At 42.8% G+C, this 27,603-nt stretch overlaps 2 long non-coding RNA genes and 1 other non-coding gene across 3 annotated transcripts in view; 1 reads left to right on the top strand and 2 right to left on the bottom strand.

Moving 5' to 3' along the window:
* The window catches only part of LOC108644482, a 44,034-nt gene extending 42,729 nt beyond the window's left edge, over nt 1-1,305 (top strand). Inside the window, exon 3 of the transcript XR_004219696.1 lies at nt 1,266-1,305. This is a non-coding gene — a transcript (uncharacterized LOC108644482). The remainder of the gene's footprint in view (nt 1-1,265) is intronic.
* Nucleotides 1-27,603, bottom strand: part of LOC101730489 — a 213,866-nt gene that overhangs the window by 79,698 nt on the left and 106,565 nt on the right. The window lies entirely within an intron of this gene.
* The window catches only part of LOC116406616, a 78,556-nt gene continuing 77,180 nt past the window's right edge, over nt 26,228-27,603 (bottom strand). The window contains exon 4 of the long non-coding RNA XR_004219701.1: nt 26,228-26,267. This is a non-coding gene — a long non-coding RNA (uncharacterized LOC116406616). The remainder of the gene's footprint in view (nt 26,268-27,603) is intronic.

Below are 27,603 nucleotides of genomic sequence, written 5' to 3'. Positions count from 1 at the left end.
TGGCTTTTTAATAAGTGAGAAAATACTAAAAAACTAAAAAGTTACTTTAAAAAATTGCTTTTAGTAAAATGTTAATTACAGTCTTTGATATGGATACAAACGGTTGCACTTGATCGACATGTGTCTTTCTTTAGTTCTTTAGACCTATGTACCAGAGACAGCACACTACTCGCTAAAGCACTTGGTAGGGCCCTTCTATGAGATAAGGTTGCCTACCGCTTTGTGAATAAAGTGTTGGTGCTTCTAGACATTTCCAATTCACAATCACTTTATTTACAGGTGACTGAGATAGCTGTAGCAGAGCAGGAATTGATGAACTGACTAAATGGAGCTTCAGCTCAGATAGGACAGAGCACATTGCGGACTCTCTCACTCCACATAAGTCAGTTTCAACCCTGTCTAATAGACTTGTTATAATTCTCTAAACCTCGTATGTACTGGCAACTGTAATAGCAGCCAAAGGTGGTTCTACCTAGCATTGTTACAGGGTGAATACTTATACAATCACCAAATCTGCTTTTTAACTTTTAGGTATATATTGTTTACGTATCTCTTAGCATATGGTGTAAATCAAATGGTAAAAAAATAATTTTAATTCCAGTGTGTAACACTGCAGGAAATTTACACCAGACTGTTGTACAGCACTGAGGAATAAATGTAGTGCTGTATATACTGCCCAGAGCAATCACTGACTATAAAAGAGATCACATCTCTCTAATTGTTGAGGGAGCTAAATACAAAACTTAAATGCTCAAAAGTTTGTATTAATATGGTAAAACTCAAATTTTTAAATACATTGTATATATTTTGTGTGTGTTTTAGACAGCCTAAAGCTAGGTAGAAAGAGCCAGATAACCTTCAGTCATTTGTCAGCTAAACTGGTCAGCATCTGCCCATGTGTAACCTGCAGTCACTGTCTGCTTGGGATCATGCAAGTCACCTAATCCCCCCTGTCCCACTTATGGTACAGCCCTTAGGGTGTCATTCATAGTGTCAGACATTTGCTCCTTGATGGTATGGTTACGCAGATTGCAAAATTGTAGATCCTTTTAAATGGCAGTGTATTCTAGGGAAGAAGGTGCTGGCAGGAGGGGGGGCTGCTTGATTTTGGAATATGGACAATATCCCTATAGACTGAAATGCAATCAAAAATATTGCCTTATTTTTTTGTTCCCTTTTATAAGGATTAGCTGTTACTGTGTGACTATCACATTAATCCCTGGTTTGAGCTTATTTGACTAATCATTGTTTTTCTTTCCCCACAGCTTTTTGATGGATGTATATACAGCCTTCATGCCATGATGGGGAATGGTGGGGGGGATGCCAGGAATGACCTTTGTGAACAGAATCTCCAGCCTGTTGGGCCAGTGTGAGAATGCTTGGTGGGGCAGCCATACCCGCAAGAGCACTGTCACTCACAGGTACTGAACCTTTCAGTGTTTCTTCACTGCTGATTTGATCCAATCTCACATACATTCCCACTCTCCACCCCTCTATATGTAACCCTTGTCAAATGAGACCAACCAATACCCAGAATAAAGGGCACACACACAGCGGCTTGATGGTAAATCTGTGAAAACACAGTTTTATTGATGATATAAAATGCGCTTTTTTGATTCTGAGGAAGGCAAAAAAAAACCTCTGAGAAGCTTTGAGCCAATCTGCTTCATTAGAGGGAAAAATTCCTTCCTGACTCCTTAACGGCAATCGGATTTTCTCCCAGAATCAATGCGCGATGTTAAATGAGAGGAATATGGCGGCATACACATGAGCGCAGTTAAGCACTAGGTGAATTCTGCATTCCCTTCCATTCCACTGGGCCCCAGGCAGCCTGCAGACCCCGGCTTCTGCAGTCTAACCGATGGAGTGAAAGGGAATGCAGAATTTAGCGAGTACCTTCAGTGTGCCCCTGTGTATAAAACCATATATTGGAAGGAGGGGTGAGCGCTGGTGGAACTGCGGATAAGGAGAAGGCACCTAGACAGTGCAGTGCTGGATAGCAGCGTTGATCTCCTGCAAGGCCTTGTTCAGGTGTTTGAGTCTGGCCTTTATCTCCTTCTTCTCCTTCTTCCACTCAGCTGCACTTTTCCTGGGCAGGTCCAGTGTCAGTGCAGCTTTGCTGATCCACAGCTCTGTCTGTGCTCTGTGGATTTCTTCTGCCATCTTCTTCTTTATAGAGCGCAGATAGGGGTCAGCGTTGGGGCCACAGGATGTTCTCGCTGAGCCCTAGAGAAATGAAGGAAAAGAGAAGACATTAAGGGCTTAAGCAGTTTTTATTTAATTCATAGTAATAATAATGTGCCAGTTTCCTACCACAGAGGGAAATAGCAAAGTGGCAGGTATTTATTACCACTAGGGGTGCTGTTGTATTGATGGTAGATAACGTACATGATATGGCGACTCTTGTAAGAAGTAAATATAGGAAATGTAATTCCCAGGGCACACACTTGTATAATCCCTTATATTTCTATTTAAAAGTAATTGAACATAAATGCTGCTTATAATTGGGTTAGGCTCTCCTTTAACCCCTTGGTTACCTTTCTCAACAGTGACTTCTGTGAGGGCAGAAAAAAAAAAAATTGTGAGCGGCCTTACCTGGTTCCTGGGTCTCAGGCAGCTGTTCTTGAGGCCCATGTCGGATGGTTCTGTAATATAAAATAGAGGGAAGGTTAGGGTTAATGTGGAGACTCCCAATAAACAAATAAGGATTTAGTAATAACTCACTGTGCAGATTCCTCTTCTTTTTCTTCTTCTTCTTCTTCTTCTTCCTGTTCTTCTACTATAGATGTCGGGTTGTAGTCTTTATAAAGACTTTTGTTTGTCTTCTTCTGTATCACCGAGGATCGTAAGAGTCGCTGCAAATAGCTCAAAATCGCTTTAAATCTCTCAAATCGCTCTATTTCATGTAATGGGGAGAGAGAGAAGAGACTGTGAGCTCTTGTGATCCGGACCCTCTCTGCCATTTGTATTCAGTTAAATGTTAAGGTTGCTACATGAGAGCAGGGCAGATACCCGGGGCAAAGGGGCAGAACTCTAAGGAGCCTGTCAATACTGGGAGGAAAAATGTATGTATTGTATGGCCTCCAAATGTTTATGGGGTCCCCAGTCAAAAAAAAATATATATATTTGCTGCAGCCTGCAAAACTGCCAAACCCTGGGTCTGTGTCTCCCAACCAGCGCTAAGATTAATGTCATCTCTAAAATTCTCCAAATTCACTAAAATCTGTGAGAGGAGCAACATCCGCTAGTCTAGGGGGGCATCACCCAACTATTTCCCATCTTTTTTTAGCTAAAATAAGGGTTATTTGGCAAAAAATCTCTCAGAGGGGATTCAGACTTACCTCTCACCACAAAGTCAACCAACGGACAAACCCAACTGTCACATTGCTGTGTGTGAAGTCATCTCTGGTCACATGTCATGAAATGTTTTTTGTCATAACATTTACAGACAACTTTAAAACCATTGGGTTTTTGTAACACTACAAAAGAGTTTCTGAGTGGGGCTTCCCTTTAATGTTACTGCTAAATACATGGTGATAGCGAGTGGCAGAATAAATATATAAAGAGACAACAAATAGAGCATCTGATCAAATCCATATTTCTTTGTGACAAGGCACCTAATAAAGACAATATTGATATTAGACAGGAACGTTAGAGATAAGCTGTTTGCATCTCCTGCCTATAGCCCATTGCATTCAGATTTGGCTACATTTTGATAGCTATTGCTATGCAACTTGTAGATATATAATATATATTATTGCACTCACGGTACATGTATTATTCATTTAACGGCCCTGTTCTCTTAATATGTTATTACTAACTTGTGTGTTATCTGAAAAAAGTTGCGAAGATTGTGAATCATTGCTGGTGGCAGAAATATATGAAACAATGTATAAATACTAAATGACTGATATGATGATTTGTCGTGTTTATAATGAAACTATCCAACGCATTGAAACAATATATTTATTTAAACCAGACTGGCCGTACAGGATATCCCAGCAAAGTCCCATTCAATGGGGTTTGTTATGATTTGCGGTTGTGACAGGGGTTGAGGGACATCTAGATCAGAGAGAGGGCCTGAGGGGGGGCTTCTAATTCCAATATTACTATAACGCACCGTTTAGGCCTGCTGGGAAATGATTGAGTGGGAATGTAAGGGATTGTAAGGGACATAATAACACACTCCCCACTCTGGGCGATTCAGTGGCTACCAATGAAAGAACGAGTATTTAGAGACAGAAATGACAGAAAGTTAATGTACGTGCTACAAACTTGGGACAAACTGGTAGCTTCAGGCAGATAAATAAGCAACCCCACCACCCCAAGCAGCACTATTAGGGAACCTCACCAAGGAGTATACGCTATTATTAAATGAAACAGGACAAAACATCTAGAGGAATTCACTCAGCACCCTAGACCAGGGTTTTCTCTAGAATACTATCTTCTCCTAAGCTAGGGATCACCCTACAAAAGCTTACTGCACAATACGAACACCATGAAAGTACAGAACAGAAGAAGAAATAGACACCGTAAACACCAGACACCGAACTACCCTGCATATTGTTCTTCATTAAATAAAATCAATTAAATAACATTGAAAAAAAATAAAGGAGACCAATCCAAAGCTGCTAAGAAGAAGCCATTCTATAACATACTAAATGTTAGCCTGAAAGGGAATCAACCCGTTAGACACAGCCACAGGAAGCACGCCAATAAACCATTTATATGTTAAAATCTAAAAAAATGGGTCAGAAACTGAGAACTGGTAAGCATTTGCTACTGTGTGGGTGCATGGTGATATCAATGGCAGATAGTACAGGTATGGGATCCCTTATCCAGAAACCCGCTATCCAGAAAGCTCCGAATTACGGAAACCCCGTTTCCCATAGACTCCATTTTAATCAAATAATTCAGAATTTTAAAAATGATTGCCTATTTTAATAAAACAGTACCTTGTAACTGATCCCAACTAAGATATAAATAATCCTTATTGGATGCAAAATAATCCTATTGGGTTTAATTAATGTTTGATTGATTTTTTAGTAGATTTAAGGTATGGAGATCCAAATTACGGAAAGACCCCTTATCCGGAATGCCCGAGCAAGATCTGAAGGTCTAGACTTAGCTTAGAGTGCCTATGATGTGGAACTCAGTAAATGATCTAATGAGGCATCTCGGTTCTAATACAGGTGGCTTTGTTTCCGAAGCAGGAATAACGCACAGAGCTGCAGCCCAAGTGCAGTTATTTAGTACCAAACAGAAATGTCAATTATTTGTAATTATTTATTGGTAATAACCAGCTGTCCAGCCGCCTAGGGATTAATAAAAGGATTTTTGTGTATATTATTTTTTTTTCAAGTGAGACTATTATATTATTTTACTTGTGAGGAAAGGACACATCTTTTTTGTTGTGGAGTCACTGTAACTGTTGCTTCCCCAGTACTATCAATTTTTATTAAATGTTTTCGAGGGAAAAAGACATTTTACGTTATTTTTTAGTTTCTAAAATTCTCCCTCTTCCCTTGATGAGACATAAAAGGCAGAGCAATGCCCAATATATGCCCAATATAGCACAAAGGAGTACGGATAATGTCACGCGTGGCGCTTTGCTAGTGCTCTTACCCACAGGGCCGGATTTCTCTTCTGGGCGCCCCGAGACCCCCTGTTGGTGCCCCCCCTCCACCGGTGCACATGCGCGAACGCGCGACAAACACCCCCCCCCCCCCCCACAGCCGCGAGTGCGCTCCTTTTAACTCCCATACTGAGCAGTGGGCAGAGGTCCCGACTGCTCCGTATGGGAGATAAATTTAAAAATGTTCTTGCGGCGGGGCGGCATGCCGCCCCTAAACTTCTGCCGCCCTAGGCCCGGGCCTTTGTGGCCTTGCCACAAATCCGGGCCTGCTTACCCATGGCCTACAGTGCCAAAGGCCTTGACTATAATGGCCTCCACCTAAAGCATTTAAATGTTACAGCACAAATCTCCTTGTGTGCCTTTACCCTTATTTGACATTCTTATGGCAAAATGACGGTGCCTTATAAGCCGGTTGCATGGGAAACATAAGTAATCAGCTACTGGGCAGTACATAACCCCATTAAACTCCGCAGAACGGAGTAAGATTTTCAGGAACCTGTGGGTGTTGTAGGGTGAGAATACATTTTGTAAAGAAGAAATTAATTTTGATCCCTGAAAATCTCAACATTTGACATTGGACATTTAGGGGCTATATGGAGCTGAAACTGATAACTTGTTGCACTAGTATGTACCCATGGTGGGGTAAAAAGAGGTTTAATGGCAAATAGTACCAGTAAAGTTTGTAGTTTAATCTGATTAATATAGACTAGGGAAAAGGTCCTAATAAAACCACTATGCCCCATAAATAATCTCACAGCAAAAACCTGCTGTTTGTTGAGGGATGATCTGTCCCGGATTCATATACTGACACTGTGCAAGACTGCGAGTTGTACCCAAGGCTCATTCTCCTAATTCTGCTGTCTCTATGGGGGATATATGGGGGATTTTTTTTCCCCAATTTTTTTTTCTTTCAGATTTTTAGGGTTAAAAGTCACAGAAAAAAAAAGTTGTGACTTTTGCAAATGGCTAAAAATCCAAATCTGACAGTTTGACAGCTTAAATTTATATCTGATATCTTGTAGAAGTCAATGGCAGATGTCCCTTCCATTTTTGATGCTGGTTTTTGTGTGACAATTTGATAAATTCGAGCTTTCGGTCCACAGTTTGAAAAAGTTGCAGTTTCTGTGACTTTTTCCTACTCTGACTTTCTCAATTCAGATTTGTTTGTAAATGTCAGACATACATGGAAATAAAGATATGAGCAATGCTAGAGGTTTAGTAAATGTGCCCTATGAGTGCTGCACCTTTGTTCCTAAGCTTTGGCTTAAATAGTTCCATGTCCTACTTCTGCAGTCATTGCATTTGAATAGATCTCAGAACTGTACCTGTAGCGAAAGCAACTATCATAACATTGTCTTTTCACGAGCTTTATTATTTTGCTGTAAATCTGCTGCCTGATGCTTTTACATTACCTATCTGATCACCCATGTTCCCAGTCCGTTAGCATTAGACGCTATAACTGACAGATTGAGAAGGAACAGTCAGGTTTAGGACTGGACATATCAGTAGAAAATAATCAGCATGACCTATAAATAACTTTTAGCATACCCCCCAACTGTCCCGCTTTGCGCAGGACTGTCCCGCTTTTAATAGCGCATCCCGCTGTCTCTGATAGTTCCAGGAATGTCCCGCATTTACGTAATAGACATTCATTGAACTAGCCTGGACGGAGGGATGCGCTGATTTGAGCCGGGCGCTCCTGCTCCTTGTTCGGCTCTGCTTCTTATATGGATCCTTGTGCGGCGGCGACAGGCCCTTTATAAGGTTGCGCCCGTGCGTACTGATGTCACACGTACACATGGGGCGCAGCCTTATAAAAGGGTACTGCCTATTAGGCCATAGGGGGCACTGTGTATGGGGGCAAAACTGATACATAGTTATAACTCACTATAACTGACTGCCTTCTCTCTATATTTGTATTTTATGTGTAGGAGTTGCTATATTGTTTTCCTTAGGTAGTACAGTATGAGGGTATAGCACATTTGCTATAGCCCACCATTTCAACTATATAAAAGGAGTATTTTTAGAAAAAAATGGGGTGTGTCAATTGGGGCGTGGTCACAAAAGTGGGCGTGGTCAAAAAATTGCTGCGCTACTTGTGCCAAATCTTTTTGTCCCTCTTTTCATTTTTCAAATGTTGGGAGCTATGTTTTAGTATAAATTCATATTATGAAGAGTTGTTTTTTTATGTCAGTATCACTTTAGGGTTGGCCTGTTGGGAACCCCCCTCCCATAGGAGCTTATATAAGGAAGTGTCTAGTCTAGACTGCAGAGCTGGCACTCTTCTGGAGTTTCCAGATTTTGGTGGCTCTCTCCCGTTCTCCCGTCCCCAAGCAGCATTCTCCCGATTTATCTCACAAAGTCCTTTGGGGAATTTCGGGCACGCATGTGCAGTAAGCATTTGGTGGCGGCATTTGATGCATTTGCACATATGGGGGTACAATATTTCCGCTTCAGCAGCGATTTTGCGGATACGCGTGATGTCACTTCTGGAAATGTGTTTGTGTGTGAGGTCACTTCTGGTTATTGGGATAAGATGCTATACCCCCATTGTGCCAGTGCTGTCAGTTTGACAGCTGTGAGACTGTAAGGAGGGCTGCACTTAGCCAAGACCAGGGGAAGTAGGAGCACAGTGTGCCAGTGCCACCTTGGGGCTGGTTAGGTAGCTGTTAGGGTATCAAGGGCAGTCTTTTGCCCCAACAAGGAGGTAGCATTTGGAGTTAGTAACCTGGGCTATTGTGCAGCAGTTAGGGACTGAGCGTTCAGGTGTTGGTTAGTAGGAAACCTACATGCTGTAGTGAGACAGCCGGGAGAAGCTTTTATATTGTATGTATGACAGAAAAGGAGATTATTGTATAAGGAGAGGAGGCCCCCAAATGGTCAAGACATTCTGCTAGTGCGTTTCCACAGAGAAGCGAGGGTAAATTTGATCAACCAATAAATGATGATGATTAAGTGTAGCCGCAATATAATAAAGGTTGTGTCAATAAGCCAGAGGGTGGTGCTGACAAATTGGCGCCCCCGGGGTTAAACCCTTTGTTTTCCTTTAACACGTGTTACTTCATTTGTGTAGTAATTTGTGCAACTTCTCTCTTTAAATCCTTTCTTTGGTAAATATGTTCATGTCATTCTCTATGTAGGTATAGTGTATGTCCTGCGCAATGGCACTTACACTGCACTATTTATTCTTACATACCCTGGCATGCCCCAATCAGCCCCCAAACCTGCCCTCTCTGTAATATCCCACACATGGCATGTCCTTCCCAGATAGGGACAGGGGCAACGTATGCATTAATTATTCAACGTAAACTACATATGGGGCACATTTATCAAAGTACCATTGACTCCGAATACAAAAAATTTGTATTGGTTCGTACTGTGGGTATTTCTGTGACTTTTTCATACTTTGCACGACTTTTTGCACATTTGCGTGACTTTTTCGTACTTTGCAAACAAAATTTTGTGCGAGAAAATCGTATTGTTGCGCCGAGTACAAAGGTTTGGATTCATTCAAGCTTTCGGGTATCATGAACTTTCCTTGGCCAGTTGGAGCTGCAGAGTGCCCATTGAGCCCTATGGAAGACTTTCCTTGGGCCGGGTTGGAGCTGCAGAGTGCCATTGAAGCCCTATGGGAGCTTTCCTTGGGCCGGGTTGGAGCTGCAGAGTGCCATTGAGTCCTATGGGAGACTTTCCTTGGGCCGGGTTGGAGCTGCAGAGTGCCATTGAGCCCCTATGGGAGACTTTCCTTGGGCCGGGTTGGAGCTGCAGAGTGCCATTGAGTTCCTATGGGAGACTTTCCTTGGGCCGGGTTGGAGCTGCAGAGTGCCATTGAGTCCTATGGGAGACTTTCCTTGGGCCGGGTTGGAGCTGCAGAGTGCCATTGAGCCCTATGGGAGACTTTCCTTGGGCCGGGTTGGAGCTGCAGAGTGCCATTGAGCCCTATGGGAGACTTTCCTTGGGCCTGGAGCTGCAGAGTGCCATTGAGCCCTATGGGAGACTTTCCTTGGGCCGGGTTGGAGCTGCAGAGTGCCATTGAGCCCTATGGGAGATGGAGCTGCAGAGTGCCATTGAGCCTATGGGAGACTTTCCTTGGGCCGGGTTGGCCCTGCAGAGTGCCATTGAGCCCTATGGGAGACTTTCCTTGGGCCGGGTTGGAGCTGCAGAGTGCCATTGAGCCCTATGGGAGACTTTCCTTGGGCCGGGTTGGAGCTGCAGAGTGCCATTGAGCCCTATGGGAGACTTTCCTTGGGCCGGGTTGGAGCTGCAGAGTGCCATTGAGTCCTATGGGAGACTTCCAAAATCATGCACTGAAGGATCAAATTCAGAAAGGTTTTCCCGCCGTTTACGATCGTTCGATACGAAAATTTTATGTACAATATTTTACAATGTATTACCATGACTGTTCCGATTTGCGATCATCAGAAATGCTCGTATTTAATCCGAATTTTTCCCATTTCGGGATTCGAACTCGTACTTTGATGAATGTGCCCCAATGTGTATTAAAGAATTGGCAAGTGGTGCTGCAGAGCTTTAATTGCAGTGCTGCCCAGTTCTATGAATTTGCAGGGCCATAATTCCCGAGTGGCCATACACAATTAGGAGCTCTATCACTTAAAGACAAGTTTGCCCATAAGTTAACTGCCTACATGTTGCAGATGGAACTATGCCAACCAGTTTCTATGTTGTTCTTACACCTGTTTTGCCTCTCTCCACAGTTAAACATAAAATGCTTCTTGTCATCTATATGTAACGCTTTTCTGACCCAATTTACCAAACCCAGGCTAGTAGTGATAGTATGAGCATGGGTTACATTGCGACACTTAATACAAAGGGGTGAGCCTCCGCTATATGGGAGAATTAGATGGAGCTGAGGGTGTAGTTGAACTACAACTAGCTGAGGTGTGTAGTGCAAATAGAGAATAATGGACGCCAGAGGATTCTTGCTTAATAACTATGGTACAATTTATTGGACAAAGGCACAGCTTAATAGTGCAGCAGGGTATACTCACAGACACAGCAGTATAGAATGTATGATCACCGTGGATAATACAAAGGTGACACTTAGGCACAGAATAACCCACTTGGAGGATGCACAGAGGATTAGTTGACACCTGAGATATAGACCTTTCAGAAGGGAGTGTTCCGTCCGACTGTGGTCCAGGGGAGAGCTCCTAACACTGGTACCTGGCGTCTAATAAAACCGGTCCCTAAAGAACGACTACAGAGCCGGGGTGGACTAAACCCTTTTACAACTCCTGGTTGGGGCTATTAACTGCCCTTACTAAATAATCTGACTACTCTCACCACTCCTAGAGGGTGCTATAAGTAAACCTGTCTGTGCTGGCTAGTTCTCATTCACGGGGCCCTGTCCCCGACTTACAAAACTGGCAGTTCTCTTTACTGAGACCGTGTGTCTCAGGCCCGATGACATGCAGCCTGAGAGAACAGCAGCCAAAGAGGAAGACACTTCCTTGTGCCAGACACTATATAGTCTGCACAAGGGGAGTGGTCAACCTGGGCTAAACCTATAGAGGGCAGCCTAATAACAGTAACCTGAGATCAGAGGGTTTTTATTGGCAACATGACTGGTGATGTTGGCTTCCACACTATAATGAATATGCCCCTTGGTCTAATACAACTGCATAAAGAGTTTAATAACCTGACGTATTGGCGTTAAGATCTCCTACAACACTTTGAAAGGTTTATATCTCAAATCGCTCTATGATATTGGAGAACCTATCACTGGCTTTCAGCTTTTTCTCAACACTTTAAAAATGCTCTGTTATATTCAGTAATTTTGGGACTGTGAGGTTGTGGACTGTATTGTCAAATACTTTTGTAGTTCAACTCCTTCACCATAAGATGGCACCATAACACCAAATAATCTTGGAAAGGTGATGTTTTATTACTGTGCAGCTAAATATTTCTCTTTACAAGTATTTTCCTCCACATTACTGTGCCACTTAACTTTCTCCTGGATTACAATTTCATTTATCTTTAATGATCAAAGAAAAAAGCAAAACCTCTCCCTTCCTTTATCCACAAAACCAATTGTCGCTTTCTTGAAGCAACAAATTGGTTGTTTGATACAATCTGCACACAACTCGGATGGGGCGGAAACGGAATCTGCAATTCCCACTTCCCAAACTACTCAAACAAGTCCTCTAACTTTGACCAATCTGACAGTGTTCTAGTGGTGTTCCAGTCATTAATGGACAAGGCTACTGCACAAATCACTGCTGTTTCTGAGAAAGATAAAGAATTGGCAAGACACACAGATACACTCGAATCAAGGATGGACAATAGGAAAATGGTTTTAGAGGCCCAGGAAATGGACTTAATTAAGTAATTGAATTAAACAACAGGTTCTGAACCTCCAATTGAAATTAGAATACCTGGAGAACAGGTTTTGTCGAGATAAGAAAACGAGGAATTCCAGAATCTTATAAGCACTTGGAGTCAGAATTGCAAGAATGCTTTACCATTTACCATCTCAGTTTCTGCACATCGATCAGATCCCAGATCTCACAAGATCTGCTATCACTGGGGTTTCCCTTGAAATTGATATTTACACGTAATGGCAAGTCATTTTCCCACCCTACAACCGAATAAGACCAAGGAAGCTCTCCAGTCTGCTGGATGTACTAATGCCTTACCAACTAAACTGAGTACAGCTCCATGTACCCTGCAATCATCGGGTTGGCCATCGCCAGAAAGACCTTCTCCTTCACGATTCCCTTTACCTCAAAGTGCTACAAAGTACAGTGCTCGTTCCAGGGATCAGCAGCTTCATTCAATTTAAGACTTTTCTCTCATCATTTCCAGGAAGAAGGAACGCATCAAATCAGCATGTTAAATTCAGGAAATGGCTTTATTTATGGCAAGTTTGGTAACAATGAAAATTGTCCTCCAAATGATTTATCTGAAGGTCAAGGAGTGGAGGAGAAAGCAATGGTCTCCTACTGTGGGGCTTTGGAACAGAACCTTAGTAACATGGCCGCTTTGTATCTGCAATGCCTCTCGGATAAAATCTTATCTCTTATCCAAATTGTTATTAACTAAATTCTAAAAGGAGAACCCTGACTGGTCTGCAGGGTCTGGAGGAGACATAACACGCACTTTGATATTCTCTTGAAGTGCTCTGAGGACTTTGCAACATTAGTAAGCAGTGTATTGGGAACAACCCTAGTGAGGGAAAAGGGGAGGATCATTTTCCAAACCCAGAGATTATATACATGAATTATATGGGTAGCCTCTCCTCTTAAAGGAGAACCACAGACTAATCCCTGCAAAGAAATATTTAGGGGAAATAATATATAAACTGATTTTGTATTATTTTGTGACGAGACATGCTTCCCCTTTAAGTGGGAGTGGAAGTTGTACCTGTTGGGCAGAGGAGCAGCCTATGTGCAATTTGTCTTAAATGACTGTGTGTTTCCCACAAACACATTTGGTCTAATTTACCCTTTCTCTTGTGGAGAGACATTTATCCGCCCCCAATGTACTCTGGGACAGTGCTGCCTATCATACGCCCCTCCTTCAGTGGCATCCCATGTGCCGGCCTATAGACTCACATAGCAGCACATCACAATAAAACCCAGTAGCAGTTTTCTTTAATACATTTTTGTAATTTATTATATATGTATTTTTACAATCTTGGGCTTTTGTAGTTGATTTTGCTTTGGGTGTTTGAGGCATTACACATTATTATACACTTTGGTTCATTTGCCAATATGCATTACTCCATTTAGTAACCTCCCCCAGGTTTAGAACCAAAAGTGTTTATAATAATGTGTTAATGCCTCAAACACCCAAAGCAAAATCAACTACAAAAAGCCCAAGATTGTTAAAAATAATATATAATAAATTACAAAAATGTATTAAAGAAAACTGCTACTGGGTTTTATTGTGATGTGCTGCTATGTGAGTCTATAGGCCGCACATGGGATGCCACTGAAGGAGGGCGTATGATAGGCAGCACTGTCCAGAGTACATTGGGGCGGATAAATGTCTCTCCACAAGAGAAAGGGTAAAATTAGACCAAATGTGTTTGTGGGAAACACACAGTCATTTAAGACAAATTGCACATAGGCTGCTCCTCTGCCCAACAGGTACACTTCCACTCCCACTTAAAGGGAAGCATGTCTCGTCACAAAATAATACAAAATCAGTTTATATATTATTTCCCCTAAATATTTCTTTGCAGGGATTAGTCTGTGGTTCTCCTTTAAGAGGAGAGGCTACCCATATAATTCATGTATATAATCTTCTGGGTTGGAAAATGATCCTCCCCTTTTCCCTCACTAGGGTTGTTCCCAATACACTGCTTACTAATGTTGCAAAGTCCTCAGAGCACTTCAAAGAGATATCAAAGTGCGTGTTATGTCTCCTCCAGACCCTGCAGACCAGTCAGGGTTCTCCTTTTTAGAATTTAGTTAATAACAATTTGGATAAGAAATGAGATTTTATCCGAGAGGCATTGCAATACAAAAGCGGGCCATGTTACTAAGGTCTGTTCCAAAGCCCCCACAGTAGGAGACCATTGCTTTCTCCTCCACTCTTGACCTTCAGATAAATCATTGGAGACAATTTTCATGTTACCAAACTTGCCATAAATAAAGCCATTTCCTGAATTTAACATGCTGATTTGATGCGTTCCTTCTTCCTGGAAATGATGAGAGAAAAGTCTTAAATTGAATGAAGCTGCTGATCCCTGGAACGAGCACTGTACTTTGTAGCACTTTGAGGTAAAGGGAATCGTGAAGGAGAAGGTCTTTTTGGCGATGGCCAACCCGATGATTGCAGGGTACATGAGCTGTACTCAGTTTAGTTGGTAAGGCATTAGTACATCAGCAGACTGGAGAGCTTCCTTGGTCTTATTCGGTGTAGGGTGGGAAAATGACTTGCCATTACGTGTAAATATCAATTTCAAAGGAAACCCCAGTGATAGCAGATCTTGTGAGATCTGGGGATCTGATCGATGTGCAGAAACTGAGATGGTAAATGGTAAAGCATTCTTGCAATTCTGACTCCAAGTGCTTATAAGATTCTGGAATTCCTCGTTTTCTTATCTCGACAAAACCTGTTCTCCAGGTATTCTAATTTCAATTGGTTCAGAACCTGTTGTTTAATTCAATTACTTAATTAAGTCCATTCCTGGGCCTCTAAAACCATTTTCCTATTGTCCATCCTTGATTCGAGTGTATCTGTTGTGTCTTGCCAATTCTTTATCTTTCTCAGAAACAGTAGTGATTTGTGCAGTAGCCTTGTCCATTAATGACTGGAACACCACTAGAACACTGTCAGATTGGTCCAAAGTTAGAGGACTTGTTTGAGTAGTTTGGGAAGTGGGAATGCAGATTCCGTTTCCGCCCCATCCGAGTTTGTGCAGATTGTATCAAACAACCAATTTGTTGCTTCAAGAAAGCGACAATTGTTTTGTGGATAAAGGAAGGGAGAGGTTTGCTTTTTTCTTTGATCATTAAAGATAAATGAAATTGTAATCAGGAGAAAAGTTAAGTGGCACAGTAATGTGGAGGAAAATACTTGTAAAGAGAAATATTTAGCTGCACAGTAATAAAACATCACCTTTCCAAGATTATTTGGTGTTATGGTGCCATCTTATGGTGAAGAGTTGAACTACAAAAGTATTGACAATACAGTCCACAACCTCACAGTCCCAAAATTACTGAATATAACAGGCATTTTAAAGTGTTGAGAAAAAGCTGAAAGCCAGTGATAGGTTCTCCAATATCATAGAGCGATTTGAGATATAAACCTTTCAAAGTGTTGTAGGAGATCTTAACGCCAATACGTCAGGTTATTAAACTCTTTATGCAGTTGTATTAGACCAAGGGGCATATTCATTATAGTGTGGAAGCCAACATCACCAGTCATGTTGCCAATAAAAACCCTCTGATTCAGAGGCTGCCCTCTATAGGTTTAGCCCATGACCACTCCCCTGTGCAGACTATATAGTGTCTGGCACAAGGAAGTGCTTCCTGGCTCTCTCAGGCTGCATGTATGGCCTGAACACACGGTCTCATAAAGAGAACTGCCAGTTTTGTAAGTACAGGGCCCGTGAATGAGAACTAGCCAGCACAGACAGGTTACTTATAGCACCCTCTAGGAGTGGTGAGAGTAGTCAGATTATTTAGTAAGGGCAGTTAATAGCCCCAACCAGGAGTTGTAAAAGGGTTTAGTCCACCCCGGCTCTGTAGTCGTTCTTAGGGACCGGTTTATTAGACGCCAGGTACCAGTTTAGGAGCTCTCCCCTGGACCACAGTCGGACGGAACACTCCCTTCTGAAAGGTCTATATCTCAGGTGTCAACTAATCCTCTGTGCATCCTCCAAGTGGGTTATTCTGTGCCTAAGTGTCACCTTTGTATATCCACGGTGATCATACATTCTTATACTGCTGTGTCTGTGAGTATACCCTGCTGCACTATTAAGCTGTGCCTTTGTCCAATAAAATTGTACCAAGTTATTAAGCAAGAATCCTCTGCTCCATTATTCTCTATTTGCACTACACACCTCAGCTAGTTGTAGTTCAACTACACCCTCAGCTCCATCTAATTCTCCCATATAGCGGAGGCTCGCCCTTTGTATTAAGTGTCGCAATGTAACCCATGCTCATACTATCACTACTAGCCTGGGTTGGTAAATTGGGTCAGAAAAGCGTTACATATAGATGACAAGAAGCATTTTATGTTTAACTGTGGAGAGAGGCAAAACAGGTGTAAGAACAACATAGAAACTGGTTGGCATAGTTCCATCTGCAACATGTAGGCAGTTAACTTATGGGCAAACTTTGTCTTTAAGTGATAGAGCTCCTAATTTGTGTATGGCCACTCGGGAATTATTGGCCCTGCAAATTCATAGAACTGGGCAGCACTGCAACTAAAGCTCTGCAGCACCACTTGCCAATTCTTTAATACACATTGGGGCACATTCATCAAAGTACGAGTTCGAATCCCGAAATGGGAAAAATTTGGATTAAATACGATAATTTCTGATGATCGCAAATCGGAACAGTCATGGTAATATATTGTAAAATATTGTACATAAAATTTTCGTATCGAACGATCGTAAACGGCGGGAAAACCTTTCTGAATTTGATCCTTCAGTGCATGATTTTGGAAGCCTCCCATAGGACTGCAGCTGCAGCTCCAACCGCCCAAGGAAATCTCCCATAGGGCTCAATGCACTCTGCAGCTCCAACCGGCCCAAGGAAAGTCTCCCATAGGCTCAATGGCACTCTGCAGCTCCAACCCGGCCCAAGGAAAGTCTCCCATAGGGCTCAATGGCACTCTGCAGCTCCACCCGGCCCAAGGAAAGTCTCCCATAGGGCTCAATGGCACTCTGCAGCTCCAACCCGGCCCAAGGAAAGTCTCCCATAGGGGCTCAATGGCACTCTGCAGCTCCAACCCGGCCCAAGGAAAGTCTCCCATAGGCTCAATGGCACTCTGCAGCTCAACCCGGCCAAGGAAAGTCTCCCATAGGGCTCAATGGCACTCTGCAGCTCCAACCGGCCCAAGGAAAGTCTCCCATAGGCTCAATGGCACTCTGCAGCTCCAACCGGCCCAAGGAAAGTCTCCCATAGGCTCAATGGCACTCTGCAGCTCCAACCCGGCCCAAGGAACGTCTCCCATAGGCTCAATGGCACTCTGCAGCCTCCAACCCGGCCCAAGGAACGTCTCCCATAGGGCTCAATGCACTCTGCAGCTCCAACCCCGGCCAAGGAAGGTTCTCCCATAGGGCTCAATGGCACTCTGCAGCTCCAACCCGGCCCAAGGAAAGTCTCCCATAGGGCTAATGGCACTCTGCAGCTCCAACCCGGCCCAAGGAAAGTCTCCCATAGGGCCTCAATGGCACTCTGCAGCTCCAACCTGGCCCAAGGAAAGTCTCCCATAGGACTCAAATGGCACTCTGCAGCTCCAACTCGGCCCAAGGAAAGCCTCCCATAGGGACTCAATGGCACTCTGCAGCTCCAACCCGGCCCAAGGAAAGTCTCCCATAGGACTCAATGGCACTCTGCAGCTCCAACCCGGCCCAAGGAACGTCTCCCATAGGCTCAATGGCACTCTGCAGCTCCAACCCGGCCCAAGGGAAACGTCTCCCATAGGGCTCAATGGCACTCTGCAGCTCCAAACCCGGCCCAAGGAACGTCTCCCATAGGGCTCAATGGCCACTCTGCAGCTCCAACCCGGCCCAAGGAAAGTCTCCCATAGGGCTCAATGGCACTCTGCAGCTCCAACCCGGCCCAAGGAAAGTCTCCCATAGGGCTCAATGGCACTCTGCAGCTCCAACCCGGCCCAAGGAAAGTCTCCCATAGGGCTCAATGGCACTCTGCAGCTCCAACCTGGCCCAAGGAAAGTCTCCCATAGGGACTCAATGGCACTCTGCAGCTCCAACCCGGGCCCAAGGAAAGTCTCCCATAGGCTCAATGGCACTCTGCAGCTCCAACCCGGCCCAAGGAAAGTCTCCCATAGGGCTCAATGGCACTCTGCAGCTCCAACCCGGCCCAAGGAAAGTCTCCCATAGGGCTCAATGGCACTCTGCAACTCCAACCTGGCCCAAGGAAAGTCATGATACGAAGCTTGAATGAATCCGAAACTTTTGTACTCTGCGCAACAATACGATTTTGTCGCACAAATTTTGTTGCAAAGTACGAAAAAGTCACGCAAATGTGCCGAAAAAGTCGTGTAAAGTATGAAAAAGTCGCAGAAAATACCCACAGTACGAACCAATATGAATTTTTTGGATTCGGAGTCAATGGTACTTTGATAAATGTGCCCCATAATGTAAGTTTACGTTGAATAATTAATGCATACGTTGCCCCTGTCCCTATCTGGGAAGGACATGCCATGTGTGGGAATATTACAGAGAGGGCAGGTTTGGGGCTGATTGGGGCATGCCAGGGTATGTAAGAATAAATAGTGCAGTGTAAGTGCCATTGCGCAGGACATACACTATACCTACATAGAGAATGACATGAACATATTTACCAAAGAAAGGATTTAAAGAGAGAAGTTGCACAAATTACTACACAAATGAAGTAACACGTGTTAAAGGAAAACAAAGGGTTTAACCCCGGGGGCGCCAATTTGTCAGCACCACCCTCTGGCTTATTGACACAACCTTATTATATTGCGGCTACACTTAATCATCATCATTTATTGGTTGATCAAATTTACCCTCGCTTCTCTGTGGAAACGCACTAGCAGAATGTCTTGACCATTTGGGGGCCTCCTCTCCTTATACAATAATCTCCTTTTCTGTCATACATACAATATAAAAGCTTCTCCCGGCTGTCTCACTACAGCATGTAGGTTTCCTACTAACCAACACCTGAACGCTCAGTCCCTAACTGCTGCACAATAGCCCAGGTTACTAACTCCAAATGCTACCTCCTTGTTGGGGCAAAAGACTGCCCTTGATACCCTAACAGCTACCTAACCAGCCCCAAGGTGGCACTGGCACACTGTGCTCCTACTTCCCCTGGTCTTGGCTAAGTGCAGCCCTCCTTACAGTCTCACAGCTGTCAAACTGACAGCACTGGCACAATGGGGGTATAGCATCTTATCCCAATAACCAGAAGTGACCTCACACACAAACACATTTCCAGAAGTGACATCACGCGTATCCACAAAATCGCTGCTGAAGCGGAAATATTGTACCCCCATATGTGCAAATGCATCAAATGCCGTCACCAAATGCTTACTGCACATGCGTGCCCGAAATTCCCCAAAGGACTTTGTGAGATAAATCAGGAGAATGCTGCTTGGGGACGGGAGAACGGGAGAGAGCCACCAAAATCTGGAAACTCCAGAAGAGTGCCAGCTCTGCAGTCTAGACTAGACACTTCCTTATATAAGCTCCTATGGGAGGGGGGTTCCCAACAGGCCAACCCTAAAGTGATACTGACATAAAAAAAAACAACTCTTCATAATATGAATTTATACTAAAACATAGCTCCCAACATTTGAAAAATGAAAAGAGGGACAAAAAGATTTGGCACAAGTAGCGCAGCAATTTTTTGACCACGCCCACTTTTGTGACCACGCCCCAATTGACACACCCCATTTTTTTCTAAAAATACTCCTTTTATATAGTTGAAATGGTGGGCTATAGCAAATGTGCTATACCCTCATACTGTACTACCTAAGGAAAACAATATAGCAACTCCTACACATAAAATACAAATATAGAGAGAAGGCAGTCAGTTATAAGTGAGTTATAACTATGTATCAGTTTTGCCCCCATACACAGTGCCCCCTATGGCCTAATAGGCAGTACCCTTTTATAAGGCTGCGCCCCATGTGTACGTGTGACATCAGTACGCACGGGCGCAACCTTATAAAAGGGCCTGTCGCCGCCGCACAAGGATCCATATAAGAAGCAGAGCCGAACAAGGAGCAGGAGCGCCCGGCTCAAATCAGCGCATCCCTCCGTCCAGGCTAGTTCAATGAATGTCTATTACGTAAATGCGGGACATTCCTGGAACTATCAGAGACAGCGGGATGCGCTATTAAAAGCGGGACAGTCCTGCGCAAAGCGGGACAGTTGGGGGGTATGCTAAAAGTTATTTATAGGTCATGCTGATTATTTTCTACTGATATGTCCAGTCCTAAACCTGACTGTTCCTTCTCAATCTGTCAGTTATAGCGTCTAATGCTAACGGACTGGGAACATGGGTGATCAGATAGGTAATGTAAAAGCATCAGGCAGCAGATTTACAGCAAAATAATAAAGCTCGTGAAAAGACAATGTTATGATAGTTGCTTTCGCTACAGGTACAGTTCTGAGATCTATTCAAATGCAATGACTGCAGAAGTAGGACATGGAACTATTTAAGCCAAAGCTTAGGAACAAAGGTGCAGCACTCATAGGGCACATTTACTAAACCTCTAGCATTGCTCATATCTTTATTTCCATGTATGTCTGACATTTACAAACAAATCTGAATTGAGAAAGTCAGAGTAGGAAAAAGTCACAGAAACTGCAACTTTTTCAAACTGTGGACCGAAAGCTCGAATTTATCAAATTGTCACACAAAAACCAGCATCAAAAATGGAAGGGACATCTGCCATTGACTTCTACAAGATATCAGATATAAATTTAAGCTGTCAAACTGTCAGATTTGGATTTTTAGCCATTTGCAAAAGTCACAACTTTTTTTTCTGTGACTTTTAACCCTAAAAATCTGAAAGAAAAAAAAAATTGGGGAAAAAAAAATCCCCCATATATCCCCCATAGAGACAGCAGAATTAGGGAGAATGAGCCTTGGGTACAACTCGCAGTCTTGCACAGTGTCAGTATATGAATCCGGGACAGATCATCCCTCAACAAACAGCAGGTTTTTGCTGTGAGATTATTATGGGGCATAGTGGTTTTAATTAGGACCTTTTCCCTAGTCTATATTAATCAGATTAAACTACAAACTTTACTGGTACTATTTGCCATTAAACCCTCTTTTTACCCCACCATGGGTACATACTAGTGCAACAAGTTATCAGTTTCAGCTCCATATAGCCCCTAAATGTCCAATGTCAAATGTTGAGATTTTCAGGGATCAAAATGAATTTCTTCTTTACAAAATGTATTCTCACCCTACAACACCCACAGGTTCCTGAAAATCTTACTCCGTTCTGCGGAGTTTAATGGGGTTATGTACTGCCCAGTAGCTGATTGCTTATGTTTTCCCATGCAACCGGCTTATAAGGCACCGTCATTTTGCCATAAGAATGTCAAAATGCCATAAACATCTATACACTGAATGTTCATTTGGAAAAAATCCCAGCAATTTGTGATACACCCAGTAAACATGCAGTCTAAACTGCCTGATCTTAACCATAAAGGCCACTCATACAGGCACTATCCTATAAGGGTAAAGGCACACCAGAGATTTGTGCTGTAACATTTAAATGCTTTAGGTGGAGGCCATTATAATCAAGGCCTTTGGCACTGTAGGCCATGGGTAAGCAGGCCCGGATTTGTGGCAGAGGCCACAAAGGCCCGGGGCCTAGGGCGGGGAGAAGTTTAGGCGGCATGCCGCCCCGCCGCAAGAAAATTTTAAAATTTATCTCCCATACGGAAGCAGTCGGGACCTCTCCCCACTGCTCAGTATGGGAGTTAAAAGCGAGCGCACTCGAGGCTGCGGGGGGGGGGGGGGGTGTTGTCGCGCGTTCGCGCATGTGCACAGGTGGAGGGGGGGCACCAACAGGGGCGGTCTCGGGGCGCCCAGAAGAGAAATCCGGCCCTGTGGGTAAGAGCACTAGCAAAGCGCCATGCGTGACATTATCCGTACTCCTTTGTGCTATATTGGGCATATATTGGGCATTGCTCTGCCTTTTATGTCTCATCAAGGGAAGAGGGAGAATTTTAGGAACTAAAAAATAAGGTAAAATGTATTTTTCCCTCAAAAACATTTAATAAAAATTGATAGTACTGGGGAAGCAACAGTTACAGTGACTCCACAACAACAAAAGATGTGTCCTTTCCTCACAAGTAAAATAATATAATAGTCTCACTTGAAAAAAAAATAACATACACAAAAATCCTTTTATTAATCCCTAAGGGGCTGGACAGCTGGTTATTACCAATAAATAATTACAAATAATTGACATTTCTGTTTGGTACTAAATAACTGCACTTGGGCTGCAGCTCTGTGCGTTATTCCTGCTTCGGAAACAAAGCCACCTGTATTAGAACCGAGATGCCTCATTAGATCATTTACTGAGTTCCACATCATAGACACGCTAAGCTAAGTCTAGACCTTCAGATCTTGCTCGGGCATTCCGGATAAGGGGTCTTTCCGTAATTTGGATCTCCATACCTTAAATCTACTAAAAAATCAATCAAACATTAATTAAACCCAATAGGATTATTTTGCATCCAATAAGGATTATTTATATCTTAGTTGGGATCAGTTACAAGGTACTGTTTTATTAAAATAGGCAATCATTTTTAAAATTCTGAATTATTTGATTAAAATGGAGTCTATGGGAAACGGGGTTTCCGTAATTCGGAGCTTTCTGGATAGCGGGTTTCTGGATAAGGGATCCCATACCTGTACTATCTGCCATTGATATCACCATGCACCCACACAGTAGCAAATGCTTACCAGTTCTCAGTTTCTGACCCATTTTTTTAGATTTTAACATATAAATGGTTTATTGGCGTGCTTCCTGTGGCTGTGTCTAACGGGGTTGATTCCCTTTCAGGCTAACATTTAGTATGTTATAGAATGGCTTCTTCTTAGCAGCTTTGGATTGGTCTCCTTTATTTTTTTTCAATGTTATTTAATTGATTTTATTTAATGAAGAACAATATGCAGGGTAGTTCGGTGTCTGGTGTTTACGGTGTCTATTTCTTCTTCTGTTCTGTACTTTCATGGTGTTCGTATTGTGCAGTAAGCTTTTGTAGGGTGATCCCTAGCTTAGGAGAAGATAGTATTCTAGAGAAAACCCTGGTCTAGGGTGCTGAGTGAATTCCTCTAGATGTTTTGTCCTGTTTCATTTAATAATAGCGTATACTCCTTGGTGAGGTTCCCTAATAGTGCTGCTTGGGGTGGTGGGGTTGCTTATTTATCTGCCTGAAGCTACCAGTTTGTCCCAAGTTTGTAGCACGTACATTAACTTTCTGTCATTTCTGTCTCTAAATACTCGTTCTTTCATTGGTAGCCACTGAATCGCCCAGAGTGGGAGTGTGTTATTATGTCCCTTACAATCCCTTACATTCCCACTCAATCATTTCCCAGCAGGCCTAAACGGTGCGTTATAGTAATATTGGAATTAGAAGCCCCCTCTCAGGCCCTCTCTCTGATCTAGATGTCCCTCAACCCCTGTCACAACCGCAAATCATAACAAACCCCATTGAATGGGACTTTGCTGGGATGTCCTGTACGGCCAGTCTGGTTTAAATAAATATATTGTTTCAATGCGTTGGATAGTTTCATTATAAACACGACACATCATCATATCAGTCATTTAGTATTTATACATTGTTTCATATATTTCTGCCACCAGCAATGATTCACAATCTTCGCAACTTTTTTCAGATAACACACAAGTTAGTAATAACATATTAAGAGAACAGGGCCGTTAAATGAATACTACATGTACCGTGAGTGCAATAATATATATTATATATCTACAAGTTGCATAGCAATAGCTATCAAAATGTAGCCAAATCTGAATGCAATGGGCTATAGGCAGGAGATGCAAACAGCTTATCTCTAACGTTCCTGTCTAATATCAATATTGTCTTTATTAGGTGCCTTGTCACAAAGAAATATGGATTTGATCAGATGCTCTATTTGTTGTCTCTTTATATATTTATTCTGCCACTCGCTATCACCATGTATTTAGCAGTAACATTAAAGGGAAGCCCCACTCAGAAACTCTTTGTAGTGTTACAAAAACCCAATGGTTTTAAAGTTGTCTGTAAATGTTATGACAAAACAAACATTTCATGACATGTGACCAGAGATGACTTCACACACAGCAATGTGACAGTTGGGTTTGTCCGTTGGTTGACTTTGTGGTGAGAGGTAAGTCTGAATCCCCTCTGAGAGATTTTTTTGCTAAATAACCCTTATTTTAGCTAAAAAAAGATGGGAAATAGTTGGGTGATGCCCCCCTAGACTAGCGGATGTTGCTCCTCTCACAGATTTTAGTGAATTTGGAGAATTTAGAGATGACATTAATCTTAGCGCTGGTTGGGAGACACAGACACAGGGTTTGGCAGTTTTGCAGGCTGCAGCAAATATATATATTTTTTTTGACTGGGGACCCCATAAACATTTGGAGGCCATACAATACATACATTTTTCCTCCCAGTATTGACAGGCTCCTTAGAGTTCTGCCCCTTTGCCCCGGGTATCTGCCCTGCTCTCATGTAGCAACCTTAACATTTAACTGAATACAAATGGCAGAGAGGGTCCGGATCACAAGAGCTCACAGTCTCTTCTCTCTCTCCCCATTACATGAAATAGAGCGATTTGAGAGATTTAAAGCGATTTTGAGCTATTTGCAGCGACTCTTACGATCCTCGGTGATACAGAAGAAGACAAACAAAAGTCTTTATAAAGACTACAACCCGACATCTATAGTAGAAGAACAGGAAGAAGAAGAAGAAGAAGAAGAAGAAAAGAAGAGGAATCTGCACAGTGAGTTATTACTAAATCCTTTATTTGTTTATTGGGAGTCTCCACATTAACCCTAACCTTCCCTCTATTTTATATTACAGAACCATCCGACATGGGCCTCAAGAACAGCTGCCTGAGACCCAGGAACCAGGTAAGGCTGCTCACAACTTATTTTTTTTTTCTGCCCTCACAGAAGTCACTGTTGAGAAAGGTAACCAAGGGGTTAAAGGAGAGCCTAACCCAATTATAAGCAGCATTTATGTTCCATTACTTTTAAATAGAAATACAAGGGATTATACAAGTGTGTGCCCTGGGAATTACATTTCCTATATTTACTTTACAAGAGTCGCCATATCATGTACGTTATCTACCATCAATACAACAGCACCCCTAGTGGTAATAAATACCTGCCACTTTGCTATTTCCCTCTGTGGTAGGAAACTGGCACATTATTATTACTATGAATTTAATAAAAACTGCTTAAGCCCTTAATGTCTTCTCTTTTCCTTCATTTCTCTAGGGCTCAGCGAGAACATCCTGTGGCCCCAACGCTGACCCCTATCTGCGCTCTATAAAGAAGAAGATCGCAGAAGAAATCCACAGAGCACAGACAGAGCTGTGGATCAGCAAAGCTGCACTGACACTGGACCTGCCCAGGAAAAGTGCAGCTGAGTGGAAGAAGGAGAAGAAGGAGATAAAGGCCAGACTCAAACACCTGAACAAGGCCTTGCAGGAGATCAACGCTGCTATCCAGCACTGCACTGTCTAGGTGCCTTCTCCTTATCCGCAGTTCCACCAGCGCTCACCCCTCCTTCCAATATATGGTTTTATACACAGGGGCACACTGAAGGTACTCGCTAAATTCTGCATTCCCTTTCACTCCATCGGTTAGACTGCAGAAGCCGGGGTCTGCAGGCTGCCTGGGGCCCAGTGGAATGGAAGGGAATGCAGAATTCACCTAGTGCTTAACTGCGCTCATGTGTATGCCGCCATATTCCCATCATTTAACATCGCGCATTGATTCTGGGAGAAAATCCGATTGCCTTTAAGGAGTCAGGAAGGAATTTTTCCCTCTAATGAAGCAGATTGGCTCAAAGCTTCTCAGAGGTTTTTTTTTGCCTTCCTCAGAATCAAAAAAGCGCATTTTATATCATCAATAAAACTGTGTTTTCACAGATTTACCATCAAGCCGCTGTGTGTGTGCCCTTTATTCTGGGTATTGGTTGGTCTCATTTGACAAGGGTTACATATAGAGGGGTGGAGAGTGGGAATGTATGTGAGATTGGATCAAATCAGCAGTGAAGAAACACTGAAAGGTTCAGTACCTGTGAGTGACAGTGCTCTTGCAGGTATGGCTGCCCCACCAAGCATTCTCACACTGGCCCAACAGGCTGGAGATTCTGTTCACAAAGGCCATTCCTGGCATCCCCCCCACCATTCCCCATCATGGCATGAAGGCTGTATATACATCCATCAAAAAGCTGTGGGGAAAGATAAACAATGATTAGTCAAATAAACTCAAACCAGGGATTAATGTGATAGTCACACAGTAAGAGCTAATCCTTATAAAAGGGAACAAAAAAATAAGGCAATATTTTTGATTGCATTTCAGTCTATAGGGATATTGTCCCTATTCCAAAATCAAGCAGCCCCCCCTCCTGCCAGCACCTTCTTCCCTAGCCTACACTGCCATTTAAAAGGATCTACAATTTTGCAATCTGAGTAACCATACCATCAAGGAGCAAATGTCTGACACTATGAATGACACCCTAAGGGCTGTACCATAAGTGGGACAGGGGGGATTAGGTGACTTGCATGATCCCAAGCAGACAGTGACTGCAGGTTACACATGGGCAGATGCTGACCAGTTTAGCTGACAAATGACTGAAGGTTATCTGGCTCTTTCTACCTAGCTTTAGGCTGTCTAAAACACACACAAAATATATACAATGTATTTAAAAATTTGAGTTTTACCATATTAATACAAACTTTTGAGCATTTAAGTTTTGTATTTAGCTCCCTCAACAATTAGAGAGATTTTATCTCTTTTATAGTCAGTGATTGCTCTGGGCAGTATATACAGCACTACATTTATTCCTCAGTGCTGTACAACAGTCTGGTGTAAATTTCCTGCAGTGTTACACACTGGAATTAAAATGATATTTTACCATTTGATTTACACCATATGCTAAGAGATACGTAAACAATATATACCTAAAAGTTAAAAAGCAGATTTGGTGATTGTATAAGTATTCACCCTGTAACAATGCTAGGTAGAACCACCTTTGGCTGCTATTACAGTTGCCAGTACATACGAGGTTTAGAGAATTATAACAAGTCTATTAGACAGGGTTGAAACTGACTTATGTGGAGTGAGAGAGTCCGCAATGTGCTCTGTCCTATCTGAGCTGAAGCTCCATTTAGTCAGTTCATCAATTCCTGCTCTGCTACAGCTATCTCAGTCACCTGTAAATAAAATGATTGTGAATTGGAAATGTCTAGAAGCACCAACACTTTATTCACAAAGCGGTAGGCAACCTTATCTCATAGAAGGGCCCTACCAAGTGCTTTAGCGAGTAGTGTGCTGTCTCTGGTACATAGGTCTAAAGAACTAAAGAAAGACACATGTCGATCAAGTGCAACCGTTTGTATCCATATCAAAGACTGTAACTGCTAGTTGATCCAGAGGATCTTGACTCCAAGAAGGCAATGGACCAGTCCCTGAATTAACATTGTACTAAAAGCAATTTTTTAAAGTAACTTTTTAGTTTTTAGTATTTTCTCACTTATTAAAAAGCCAAACCCTTCTCGAAGCTA

This window comes from Xenopus tropicalis, chromosome 8, assembly GCF_000004195.4.
Source record: "Xenopus tropicalis strain Nigerian chromosome 8, UCB_Xtro_10.0, whole genome shotgun sequence".
NCBI classification, from domain to species: domain Eukaryota; kingdom Metazoa; phylum Chordata; class Amphibia; order Anura; family Pipidae; genus Xenopus; species Xenopus tropicalis.
This window is presented reverse-complemented; position numbering and strand designations above follow the sequence as displayed.